Here is a 13,099-nt window from a genome sequence, read left to right as displayed (position 1 = left end):
AAATTGAATATAATCCTACAAAGAGAAAATGGATTTTTAATGAGAGGACTTCCAAGCATTCGTTTTTTTTAAAATCACTGTCTTGGCAGGGCAGCTGGGTAGCTCAGTGGATTGAGAGCCAGGCCCAGAGACAGGAGGTCCTAGGTTCAAATCTGGTCTCAGACACTTCCTAGGTGTGTGACCCTGGGCAAGTCACTTCATCCCCATTGCCCAGCCCTTGCTGCTCTTCTGCCTTAGAACCAATACACAGTATTGATTCTAAGATGGAAGGTAAGGGTTTTTATTTAATTACTGCTTTGTTTTTCTTCTGTTCTTACACATCCCAGATTTATTCAAGGAACTTTGCTCTATCAGATAGCCATCCCACATAACAAATATTTTAAAAGCACAAAACTTTAAGGTAATCCTATTCTTGCCAGTTTCTTTCTTTTTCATTCTTAAGCATCTCCCTTTTGTCACTCATTTCCCTAGCTTGGGAGTTATACCTAATTTATCAATTCTTCCTACCCCACGTTAGCAAGTTATTGCCTTATCACTCTCTTTTTTCCTCTCAGTTAAGTATAATCCCCATTCCTTGGTTTTCCTTCAACTTTTTTGCTAGTTTAAAAATTTTTTTCTGTGACTTTCTGGAAGTTATTTATTTTATTTGTTCTCTTCATTAATTTTCTATTCTAAACTTTAATTCTCTGATTTATGGACCTTATATTTTATTTATTACTCATTTAGTCTCTATGCTCATCATTAATTTAAAACTATTGATATACCTATTTTGATTTCCATCTTCTAAAAAATTTCTGTATTACCTTGTAGATCTTTCCACATTTTCCTTTTTGCTTCTGTTGTGCCACACTCTTAGAAGTATTAATTACTGCCAAAGATAATGAGGATATAAGTAATACCTCATTGAAGAAATTACCCTGTGTTCCTGATTCAGTAGCTCATTTCTATCCCCTGCCCTCCTCATGATCATTTTCTTTCTCATTTGACATGAAATCTCCTCTCTGGGTCCATGCCCTCCCACTCATCCGGATGTCCGTTACCGTCAGGAGCTCTTATTCCTCTTCTCTTAATGTAAGATGCTTTCCCTGAAGAGACATTGGCTCAGATGTAGTAGTCCCTCTGAGCTCTAAATCCTTGTGAATTGTAGGGTTCCCTTCTCCTGTTACATAAAATATTTCTCCCTCTATAGGAGTGTTCTTGAGTTTGATTCCTCTTTCACCAATGAATCAAGATTTCTCCCTTCTTTCCCTCGGTTTCAATCTCTCTCTCCCTGTCATCTCACCCAATCTCCCATACTCTTTCTTATTCCTGAGCAACTATAGGAATTTTTTTCTCTCCATTGTTTACCGTTAACTTGATGAGAGTCATCACACATTCTATCTTCTTCCTTCCCTTTCCCCTTTTATCTTCCCTCTCATTCAGTAGTTTAATCTCACAAAAAATTGATTTACTTGTGGTCAGAGCTCTGTTTTAAGGTTTAATCCATGGTGTTTCAGGACCTTTCATCCATCGTTACTTATTCTATTTAAGTTCCACTTTCATCGGTATCACCTTGTGTGCAGGTGGAAAGAAATCTTTTAATGGCCCATTTGTTAGTTTTTGCTGTTGTTTTTATTCTTGTTTAATCCCTTTGGTATCTTCTTCTTTCTACTTTTCCTCATTTTTTCTGGGGTAATTTATTTACTTTCTTATGTTTTCTTTGGTGGCTATATTTGTTTACTTTTCTTGTGATTCTGTTGTCTCACTTGTTTGCAAAGTGAACAATCTGCTCATGTCTGGTTTTGGGGGGGGGTAGAAATGCTTCGAATGCTTCTATTTTATTTAAGTCCATCTTTTTTCACTGATGATTAAGCTCAGGCTTATAGAGTATGTCATGCTGGGCTATATCTTGGACTCTGTGGCTTTTTAGAACACGTCATTCTCTTCTATGGTTTCATGCTTTCTGGTAGGTGTAAACCAGTCATTTGTTAACCACTTTTTATATCTGAAAGTTTTCTTGTAGCCATATCCAGAATTTGTTGTCCGTGCTACTGCTAAATTTCTTTTTTTTTCTTTTAAACCCTTACCGTCCTCTTAGAATCAATACTGGGTATTGGTTCTAAGGCAGAAGGGTTTTAAGGGCTAGGCAATGGGGATGAAGTGAATTGCCCAGGGTCACACAGCTGGGAAGTGTCTGAGGCCAGATTTGAACCCAGGACCTCCCATCTCTGGACCTGGCTCTCAATCCACTGAGCCACCCAGCTGCCCTCCTAAATTTCAACACTTTGAGGACTTCCAGGTCATGTGAATAACAAGATGGAGGAATAAATATTTTCTCTGATCCCTCCAATCTTTCAAACCTCTCTAAAACAAAATTTATATAACAAAGATAAAGCAACTTTAGCTGTTTATATGGTCTATAACACCCAGAATCCAAAAGGAGGTTAAGAAAAAACATGACTGATGCACACAGACCTGAACTCTCTCTTTACTCTTTCCCATCTTCCACATATGTGATGAACATAGAGAAGCATGGGAAGATCTGAATGAACTAGTACAGAGTGAAGTAAGCAGAGCTAAGAAAACACAGTAACTACAACAGTGTAAATGGAAAGAACTATACACCAAAAAATAAAAAGTAAATGTAACAAAATTATAAATGCTAAGCAGGACTTACTCAAGGCATCTAGGTAGCATGGTGGATAGAGCACCAGGCCTGGAGTTAGGAGAACCTGGTTTTAAATCTAGCCTCAGACAGTTGCTAGCTGTGTGACCCTGGACAAGTCATTTAACCCCAATTGCCTAGCCCTTACCACTCTTCTGTCTTGGAACCATTTTAGACTTTTGATTACTATAATGTGAAATTTATAAAGTTTCTCCACACTGCTGCTAATATACTGCCCTGTGGTAACTAGAAAGCTCTTCTACATCCAGAGCTTGAAGGACCAAAAGATAGACCTTACTTTCTGGTGACAGAGAAGCTGAAACAATCTACCCATTTTCCATGGAATAATGAAAACAGTTTTTCAACTAAAAAGACAAAAATTTGCTATTTCCACCAAGGGGTTCCCAGGTATGGAGAGATCCTGGCTGGTGGGATAGGAGCACTGGTTGAATGGTAATACTGGGCACTTCTTAGTATTAATCATTATGCCATGATGGTCAATAAGCAAGACAGTCATAGTCTCTTGGGTATCTTATTATAGATGATCTTAACCTGTGATGAATATTAGTGACTTCCAGAAGTGTCATCACCCGTATCATGGCCCTGACCTTCATGATATTTCATTTGCTTACCACCGCTTTACATGTTACAGCATAAATTACAAAGATTTGGTATCTCCTATCACATAGACCAAATAAATCATGAAGGTCCAAGACTCAGTACTTCCAAGGAGAGAAGCCAAACTTAAAACCTTGTCTTTGGTGTACAAATTTTGGTGTACAAATTCCTTCTGTGGGTTGTTACATGGCTTATTATTGTTTTTTCCATCTTTTTGATTTTATTTTTATTCTATTCTCTCTAAGGTTCAAGCTTTTCTACTTTCACCATATTTCTATTTGGATACTGCATTAGATTTTAAAATTTAACTAGGAGGCAGCTGGGTGACTCAGTGGATTGAGAGCTAGGCCCTGAGGCAGGAGGTCCTGGGTTCGAATCTGACCTCAGACACTTCCTACCTGTATGTCCCTGGGCAAGTCACTTGACCCCCCATTGCCTAGCCCTTACCACTCTTCTGCTTGGAACCAATACATAGTATTGATTCTAAGACAGAAAGTAATGGTTTAAATTTTTTTAAATAAAAAGATCAAGGTGAACCATAGTAATTTGAGTCAATAGAAGTAAAAAAATCTCAAGAGAATGTCTACATCAGAACTTTGGTAGAAATACTTCAAGATTAGTAAAATAAAATTTTCTAGTCATGAGAACTTTATAGATGTGTATATACATATGGAAACATGTATATATGTATATCTATCTATCTATATAAATATATATATATGTTTTTCCTATAAAATATTCTGTGGCTGATTGTCTTATGACCTCCTACTCTGAAATGTCTGCTATTACTAGAACATTGCTTTTGTTCTACACATACTTTCTCACAAAATTTATTTGGATTTATTCATTTAAATGCCTGTTGACATGTAAGGTTAAATAACACAGACAATTAACCTCCCTGTCTTAAACAATCATTGATAATACCTGATAGGAGGATAGAGAAAGCCAGATGACTCAGTGGATAGAGTGCTGGGTCTGGAGTTAAGAAGACCCAAATTAAAATCTGATCTCAGTCACTTAGTAGCTGCGGGTCCCTAGGCAAGTCACTTAACCTCTGTTTGCCTTAATCCCAGTGAAGAAAATGGCAAACTACTCCAGTATCTTTCCCAAGAAAACCCCATGACCAATATGGGCGTCTACCAGATCTTGAAGAGTTGGACACAACTGAATGACTAAACAACAACAAACAGGAGGATAGTGATTCAAAGCAGAGAGCACTGTGGGAAAACCTAAAGAATACTGAGTGTTTATCATTACCGAGCACTGCAATATCTCTGTCAATGCCGTTATAGACATTTCTGAAAATATAGTGATCACATTCTTGGGTAATCTGTCATTTGAATATCTCAACTTTCTTCATTCAGACATTAAGGAAATCTTTGAAAGTTTCTATGCCTCCATTTTCTCATCTGTCAGATAAGAGAAGAATAATCTTATATTCAAAAGTATTAAGAAAGAGGACTAGCTGTATAAAGAGGGTCTCCCAAATACTTAGTGCAGTGTTAAGCTACTAAACCACTACACAAAAACTTATGGGACATCCTATATAATGCCCACAAGTCTGATATCACAAAAGGCAGTGACGATTACTAATTTATTACACTAAGTCTGCCTATACAATGCTTTGGTAAGACGATTGGAAAAACCTATAAGGACCTTCTCAGGGAACATGAGCCCAAGATTCCCCAGGAAACTTATTACTTGGGCAAATTTGGGGGACAGCAAACTGCCTAGCTGCTTTTGACCATGCAGTGGTTCAGCACACAAAGAATTTGGCAGCTTTTAGAATGCTGTGGAATGCCCTGAGTGGAAGAGAATAGAATAGAAGGAAGGCAAGAAAGAGGCCTATTGTAAGCACATGTAATCTTTGAAAGCTCCAGGTTAAATTTATATATTAAAAAAGAAAAGCAAGCTTTATAGAAAAGAGGTCAGGCTCTTTTTCATATTCATATAAATTTTACATTCATGTAAAATCTCTCTTTTTCTATTTGTGTGTGTATATGTATGCATGCGTGTATATGTGTATGTGTAAATACCTGTTTCATTTGGTGTTAAGGCTCAGAATTTAAAAAAAAATTAATGGCCTTCAGTTTTTCAGTCTGCAGTATACTGAGTTCCAGACTTGGTGTCAGGAAGACCGAATTCAAATCCTGCCTCAGACAGTAGTTGCTATGGGACTCTGGCCAAGGCACTTAACCTTTTTAAACCTTAAACTCCTCATCTATAAAATAGGGATAATAATATCATCTTCCTCACAGAGTTGTTGTGAGGATCAAGTGAGATAAGTGTAAAGTGCTTTGCAAATCTTAAAGTGCTATATAAATGCTAGTGATTATTATTATTATTATTGCCAAACTGGCATCTTTTTCGTGAGTTAAAAATCTGTCTTAAAGTCCCCTGTTTCCTGTTTTGGCAGCCAGATAAATGACAAAGGATGGAGAGGAAACATGATGCTGTAATCTTGTTCCTGAAGGACATAAGAAATGTTGAAAAATTCAAATAACTCTGTGATAGGATTTGAGACTGGCTAAAAAATATAGGCTGCCAAAGGATGCTTTATTACATCTAGTTGCTATGTAGAGGATGACTGAAAAGAAAAATCACTTTTTCGCCATTGCTTACACAAAGCCCAGAGAATTTTTCTCTTGGTACTTAAGCTTATGTATAACAAACAATGTCTAGTATCACAGTATGACTCCAGGAGCATGAACTAAGAACCGGTATGTCAAAACTGTTGCTGGGATTGGTTTGTTTTTTAATAAAAAAAAATAACAACCTCACACATCTACAGTCTTCCAGATAGGATCAGAGAATTCTAGTCAATTTTGCTGTAACAGACTAAGCCGAGTTCTGTTCCAGCCTCTGTCACTAACAGCATGATGTTGGGCAAGAGAAAACTTGGAAGGAATGATTGTTTCTTCAAAAATCTGCAGATTCTGTCAGGTAGAAAAGGGACTATAACAATAATATATATCCCCAATGAAGAGAACCATCTTCTATCCGTAAAGAGAGAGGGATGTCAGTTCAAAAATAACGAAAGGCTTTCTAACAATGAGAGATGTTTTTAAAGACAGTGAACACCTCATCACAGGAAATATTCACGCAAAGGCTGAATGCCCATCTGTCAAAGCCTCTGAGGGGGTGATTCTTACATTGAAAAGGTAGTTTGACTATATCAGTGATGTGCCTTCCAATTCCGAGATTCTCTTATTATGAATATATGACTGATTTCTTGAGTTGCTGTCAAAAAAAATGGTTGAAGCTCGATGAATTTTAAGTCTTTTCCCGTCTTATCTGTCTGTGGTTCTTTCTTATGTCAATGCTAGGAGGAGACATGACATAGGCTAACTGTGTTAGATCCGGCTTTGTCATTATACAATTACGTTTTAAGGGAAATTATTTGTCCTTTAGTATACCAGAAGCCATATAACAATGAAACATGTTATAAAGGAGTTCCATTTGGTTATTTTGTAAAAGTCCTACCCAAAGGCCAGGAACGCTGTTTTATTCTAACAGAAGATTTTCTTGCATATATATTTTTTTTAAACTGATACATTATAATACATGAATGCAGCCTTTGTAGCCGACTAAAAATGTTAATGGTTTTGAGACATTAATTGTTCTACTTAGTAAATCAATTGATTTAATGATACAGTGTATTAATCTATACTTTAAAAAATCCTGTATTTTAATGACAGAACTTCTTTTTAGATAAAAAGAACCTTCCACAATAAGACAGACCATCTGCCTAATGAAAAATGGACCATTATAATTCATCTTAGTCTTCTAAGTATCATTCAACAGCTCTGAACTGACGAATGGCTATTACACAAAATAGCTTTCCACCTTAATCTTTATTCTTTATACACATGATGGTAATACACAGTGTTTGTCATTACTGAGCACTGTAATACCATTCTAACAGAGGCAATCAATGCCTATCATAGAAATTTCTGAAAATATAATGATCAAATTCTTGGGTAATGCATCATTTGAATATCTCAAATTAGAACTGCAACTGAAAGCTATATTTTATAGGTTGAATTAGGCTTTTATATAATCAAATAAATTAGAGATGATAGAGATTCTACTGAGTTAACCCAGATAATCCCTTTCTCTAAGTTTCAAGGTATAGAAGAAAAAGCCCTGAAGCTTAGGCAGGAAAGCTGGGTTTGATTCTGGCCTCTGCCACTTGCATGTTGGATGATCGGGGGCAAATGACTTCTCTTTGGGCCTCAGTTCCTTCATTTAAGAAACAAGGGGGTTGAACTAAATTATCTCAGAGTTCCCTACCAAATTGAACACTTTATGATTTTACCAGCTCGATGTTGCTTCGGAAAAATGTGGCTTTTTAAAAGATTGGCAGAATATGGTTTAATTCTACTTAACACTGTATGGTGTGGAAAAGAAGCAGTTCTGGAATTAGATGGCCAAGGTTAAACCCTGACCAAGACACCTAAGATCCGGATGACCTTAGACCAGGTACTTAACCTCCTCTAGGGTTCAGTTTCCTCATCTGTAAAATGAAGAAGGTGGACTCTATGGTACCTTTTAACTCAGGAAATTAATCAACTGACGAACTTTTATTAAGTACCTACTATGTGCCAGACACTGTGTTAAGTGCTAGAAGAATTTCTTCCTCCTCTCTGGGCCCCTTCTCAAAGAGATCTCAGTAAGAATAGGAACTGGACTCAGGATTTCACTGCAAAAAAAAAATACAAAACCCTCTCAGGGGTGAAGAATCTCCCTCTGCTAACGCAGTGAGCATCTTCTTTAGAAGAACTCAAATTCTTAGCCAAGGGCTTGGTCATCTTTTTTGTGCCCTGGAACCCTTGGGCAGTCCTGTAAAGCCCGTGGAGCCCTTCTAGAATAATGATTTAAAATGCAAAAAATAAAATGTGTAGGATTACAAAGGAAAGCAATTATCTACAGGTTTAAATAAAATGTTCCTACTCCAGGTCTTAGAAAGTTCCCCAAAGCACTGAGAGGTAAGAGGACTTGCCCAGGGTCACATAGACAGCAGGATCTCGAAAGGGAGGACATTTTTCATGAATTCTAGGGAAATAAGTTTTTTTTTCCCCTAACTTACTGGCTCTCTTGCTTCTCCTGTTTGGATGATCTGGACCTTTCCCTAAAGCTGCCTCCCTCCTCTTCCCTCCCCGCTCCCCCCTCCCAGACTGCTAATTGTCTATTCAGTTTCCTAGTCCCCAGGGCTTTGCTCCTTGCTTGGCCCCTCAGGGGCACTTTCAAAAATGTGGCTTGGATTTGATTGGGTGTTTGGGAAAGAGCATCCATTTCCTAAAGTTGCAGAAAATAACTCTCTCTGTCTCCTGCACCAGACGCTTGGTGGCTTCACCTTAAGGAATAGGCTACACTTTCAAAATGGACAAACCTAGAGGACCTCTGGGAAAAGAGGATTCCAGAATTATCATATGAATAAGTCTGCTTGCCTAGGAAGAAGCCAGGCCCTGTATTGCCCCGGTGGCCAGGAGGAGCATAAAAGGAGACCCCCTTGAGCTAAAGAGCTCTTTATTTTTCTATTAACAAAATGCATGGGGACCCTCATTGAATCTTGGGCTTGTGGGCACAGAATCTAAGCTCAGAGTGCTGATTAAGTATAATGGGAATTTCAGTGGAGCAGGTAGCCTTTTTCCATGCCACCAAGGACCAAACCAGTAAACGCCTGGGTACCTGGAGCTGATGTTCAACGTTGGGTTTGATCCTGATTGCTTCAAATTCAAGTTGATAATGAACAAGTATTTATTAGGTGCTTCCTATGTGCCAAGAGTTGGGCTACATTCTAGGGACACAAAGGTTTCGATAAACCAGTGTTGGTCCGGTTGTTTAGAAGTCAAAACAATACTGGAAAGATCTGCAGGAACTGATGCAAAGTGAAATCAACAGAACCGGGAGAACATTGTACATGATAACAGCAATACTGGACGATGATCAACTGTGAAAACTGGGCTCCTCTCAGCAATGCAATGATCTGGGACAATCCTGAAACACTTATGACAGGGAAAGCTCTCCACCCCCAGAGAAAGAACTGTTGGAGTTGTTTTTCACATGAGCGTATTTATGGTTTTATTTGGGGGTTTGGGCTATGTATGACTTTGCTCTTAAAACAGCGACCAATATGGAAGTGTTTTGCATGACGATAAAAATAAAATAAATTAAAACAATACTGTTAGCAATAAAATTACATTCAGTACGAGTAGGGAGAGTCCCTAAAGGAAAGCAGGAGAAAAAGCAGATTTGAATCACACATGTATCACAGCTTTATTGCCAAACATCTCATTATACAATTTCCAGCCTAAAATGTCTGGCGAATGGAAATGAAATTGGCAGACAAGTTCTCCTTGTTCTTCCCATTCACATGAGGGTACTGGGTGAGCTCCAGTCAGAACTGGTACCCAACAGAGCCATATCCTCTTTCTTCTGTTCTCTGAATTCTCATTGGAGGAACCCAGAATCACTGCTCCACTCTGACCCTTCCCCATGGTGTGGGCTGCTCCCCTCCATGCTCCCACTCTGTGGGCAGGCATCTCAGTATTTCCTAAGAACTCTGAGACCATCCACCCTACTACTGCACCCGTAGCACTTCAGGGCTTCTCATCCTCCCTAGGGTTGACCTTTGTGTTTTTTATCTTATCTTCCCCAATTAGAGTGTGAATTCTTTGAGAATAAGGATTGCTTTTTCTCTTTGTAGCTCTTGTAGGTTAACATTGTGCTTTGCACACTGTAGATACCTCTCCAGTGCTTTTAAATCAACTGATCTTATACCATGGCAGAAAGCAATTATATCACTGGTCTATAAATCAGGTGAATAACACAAATCCTAGATTCATTTGAATGACTTTCTGCAGGATGGGCATGTCTTTAAGTTGTGTGTGTGTGTGTGTGTGTGTGTGTGTGTGTGTGTGTGTGTTTTGCTTAAGCTTGTTGGTTTCTCTTAGAATTTGGTTTTCCTGCCTGGGATAGGGAAGGCATATATAGCTTTTCCTTGTCTGCTGTCTTCCTCTTTGGGGAGCAGCTGTCCTCTGCAAGGCCAACTAGGAAAGACTAGCCAGCTTCCCTGTATTTCCACACTATGAAGAACAGCTGTGTCAAAACAGTACCATCTCAGACATTTCCATCTAGGCCTTGAACAGCATAAAAACTTAGTCACTTATAAGTATGTGAGGGAGGGTTGGGGAAGGGAGGACCCTTTAAATACTTCATGTTGGGGGCAGCTGGGTGGCTCAGTGGGTTGGGAGCCAGGCCTAGAGACGGAAGGTCCTAGGTTCAAATCTGGCCTCAGACACTTCTCAGCCGTGTGACCCTGGGCAAGTCACTTGACCCCCATTGCCTAGCCCTTACCACTCTTCTGCCTTGGAACCAACACACAGTATTGATTCCAAGAAGGAAGGTGAGGGTTTAAAAAACCAACCAACCAACAAAATAAATAAACAAACAAACAAACAAATAAATAAATAAATAGATAAATAAACAAATAAATAAATAAATAAATGCCTCCTGTTACTCCTGCTCTTGGAATAGTGGGTCTGACTGCCTCCACTGTTGTCCTAGTTGTTTAACAACAGGACCTGATTTCCTCTTTGCTATTTGGGAATCTAGGATGACACAGAGCAGTTGGACTGCCAATCTTGGGCTCAAAGTGAAGTGCACTCATGATATTGGAGGTGAGCTGTTGATAACTGTTCCTTTCTATGCCTACAATAAACCTTGCTATTAAGTATCTTAGTCATTTCATTTACCTCTTCTTCTGAAGCAGAGTACTGATTAGCTTTGTTGTTGTTGCTCCATCTCTTCTGACTCTTTGTGACCCCATTTGGGGTTTTCTTGGCAAGGATCCTGGAATGCTTTGCTACTTTCTTCTCCAGCTCATTTTATGGATGAGGAAACTGAGGTAAACAGGGTGAAATGACTTGCTCAGGGTCACACAGAGAGTAAGTGTCTGAGGCCAGATCTGAATTCAAGTCTTTCTGGCCCCAGGCTTGGCACTCTATCCAGATGGTTTTATCTAATTGCCCTGACTCATTAGCTTACCATAAGAGTAACACAATTTGGCACTGAAGCTGGCTGTAGGAATTAAACTCTCTAGCTACTGTGACGGGTGTAACTGTAGTGAGAATGTAGAGAAAAGGTCTTTGGACTGACTTTTGCTTCTGCAAGAAGATCTTGAAAGTTAAAACTAATTTCTCTCTCTCTCTCTCTCTCTCTCTCTCTCTCTCTCTCTCTTCCTTTTAAGCTCCATTCAGAGAAATTCACCTGTGTGGTGGTGAGAAGTGGATAGAGCAATTGGAGAAAGAAGAAAGTGGGGAAAAGACAACAAAGATTCTTGAATTCTTTTCTCTCCTCCCTCTACCCAGCAAAATCAAAAGGACTTGGTTGTTGGTGTTTTTTAAATCTGCATCCCAAGGGTCTCTATGCAAATTATTCCCAAATGTGTATATCAGCCTCAGTCTCTCTACTGAGCTACAACTGCATGTCATCAATTGCCACTTAGACATCTCAAACCAGATATCCAAAATCAAACTAAATCACTAAAATCAAACAGGAATAAACTTTTTGAATGGCAAAAGTTTAACTTTCCTTCAACGATGGAGACTTTGAAAGCTGTTTTTTTTCAGTAGATTATTGCACGCCATTTAGTCTGATTGTGTACAATGACACGTGCATATGAATTTGCCGTTACTTGTGTCTTCATCGGGGTTTTAAGAGATGTTAGCATTTAATTTGTGAGTTTTTTTTAATTTTGTCTTGTTTCTAGCAAACTGCCAAGTGCCAAGGACTGTGGGGAAAGTTTGTCTGGCTTCTGACAGTGGTGTGTGTGTGTGTGTGTGTGTGTGTGTGTGTGATAGGGGTACAAGTTGACCACTCTAGAAGGTTTCAGGAAGTAGAGAAAACTGGACCTGCAAATTCAGGAAGTTCTTTCAATTCAATCCCAAGCCTTCATATACTTTTAAAACATCAAGTTTAATATCCTTGCAGCTAGAGAATTGGGGAGGGGTGAGAAGGGATAAATTTCAGTATGAGGTTACATTTTGGTGAATTTATGTATTCGTACGTGAGTGTCTATGTGAAGAATCTAACTTTTTAAAAGTGGATCTAGCACAAATTATAATGATAGGAAAACTGGACTTTGAAAAGACCTTCATTGGAACTGTTCCATCATTTGTTGGCATTTGATTGTTTTTAACTGTTGCCTTCTGTTTTAGAACCAATACTGTATATTGGCTCCAAGGCAGATGAACAGTAAGGGCTAGGCAATGGGGGTTAAGGGACTTGCCCAGGGTCACACAGCTAGGAAGTATCTGAGGTCATATTTGAACCCAGGACCTCCTGTCTTGGAACCTGGCTCTCAATCCACTGAGCCACCCAGCTGCCCCCCTTGTGGTTATCTTATGCCCAATGGATCTACAACAAAACTCATCAACTTCATACTCAAACGCTCTCTTCACTAACACTTTCTTCCTACTATCCTTCCAGACACCCAAGCTCACTATCGTCCCCCAGGTGCATGACCTACTTGCCCTTCCTCGAACACAATACTCCATCTCCTGATTGTGTGTGTATACTGGCTACCCCCTAGACTAGAAGGCTCTCCCTTTTCACCTCACCTTCTTAGCTTCTCTGGCTCCCTTAAAGACAAAGCTCCAATTCTACCTTTTGCCCGTCTTTCCATCCCCAAAGCTTGGCACGGTGCCTGGGTGCTTTGGGAGTCCTGAATGAATGCTTGTTGACTTGGGAAGGCCTTGGAAAGAGTGTTTTGTATTGTTTTGTTCTCTTTTTGTCACTCTTGACACTTAGCCTCTGTCTCATTTGGCCACATCT

The sequence above is a fragment of the Gracilinanus agilis genome, chromosome X (assembly GCF_016433145.1).
Source record: "Gracilinanus agilis isolate LMUSP501 chromosome X, AgileGrace, whole genome shotgun sequence".
Taxonomy (NCBI): domain Eukaryota; kingdom Metazoa; phylum Chordata; class Mammalia; order Didelphimorphia; family Didelphidae; genus Gracilinanus; species Gracilinanus agilis.
This window is presented reverse-complemented; position numbering follows the sequence as displayed.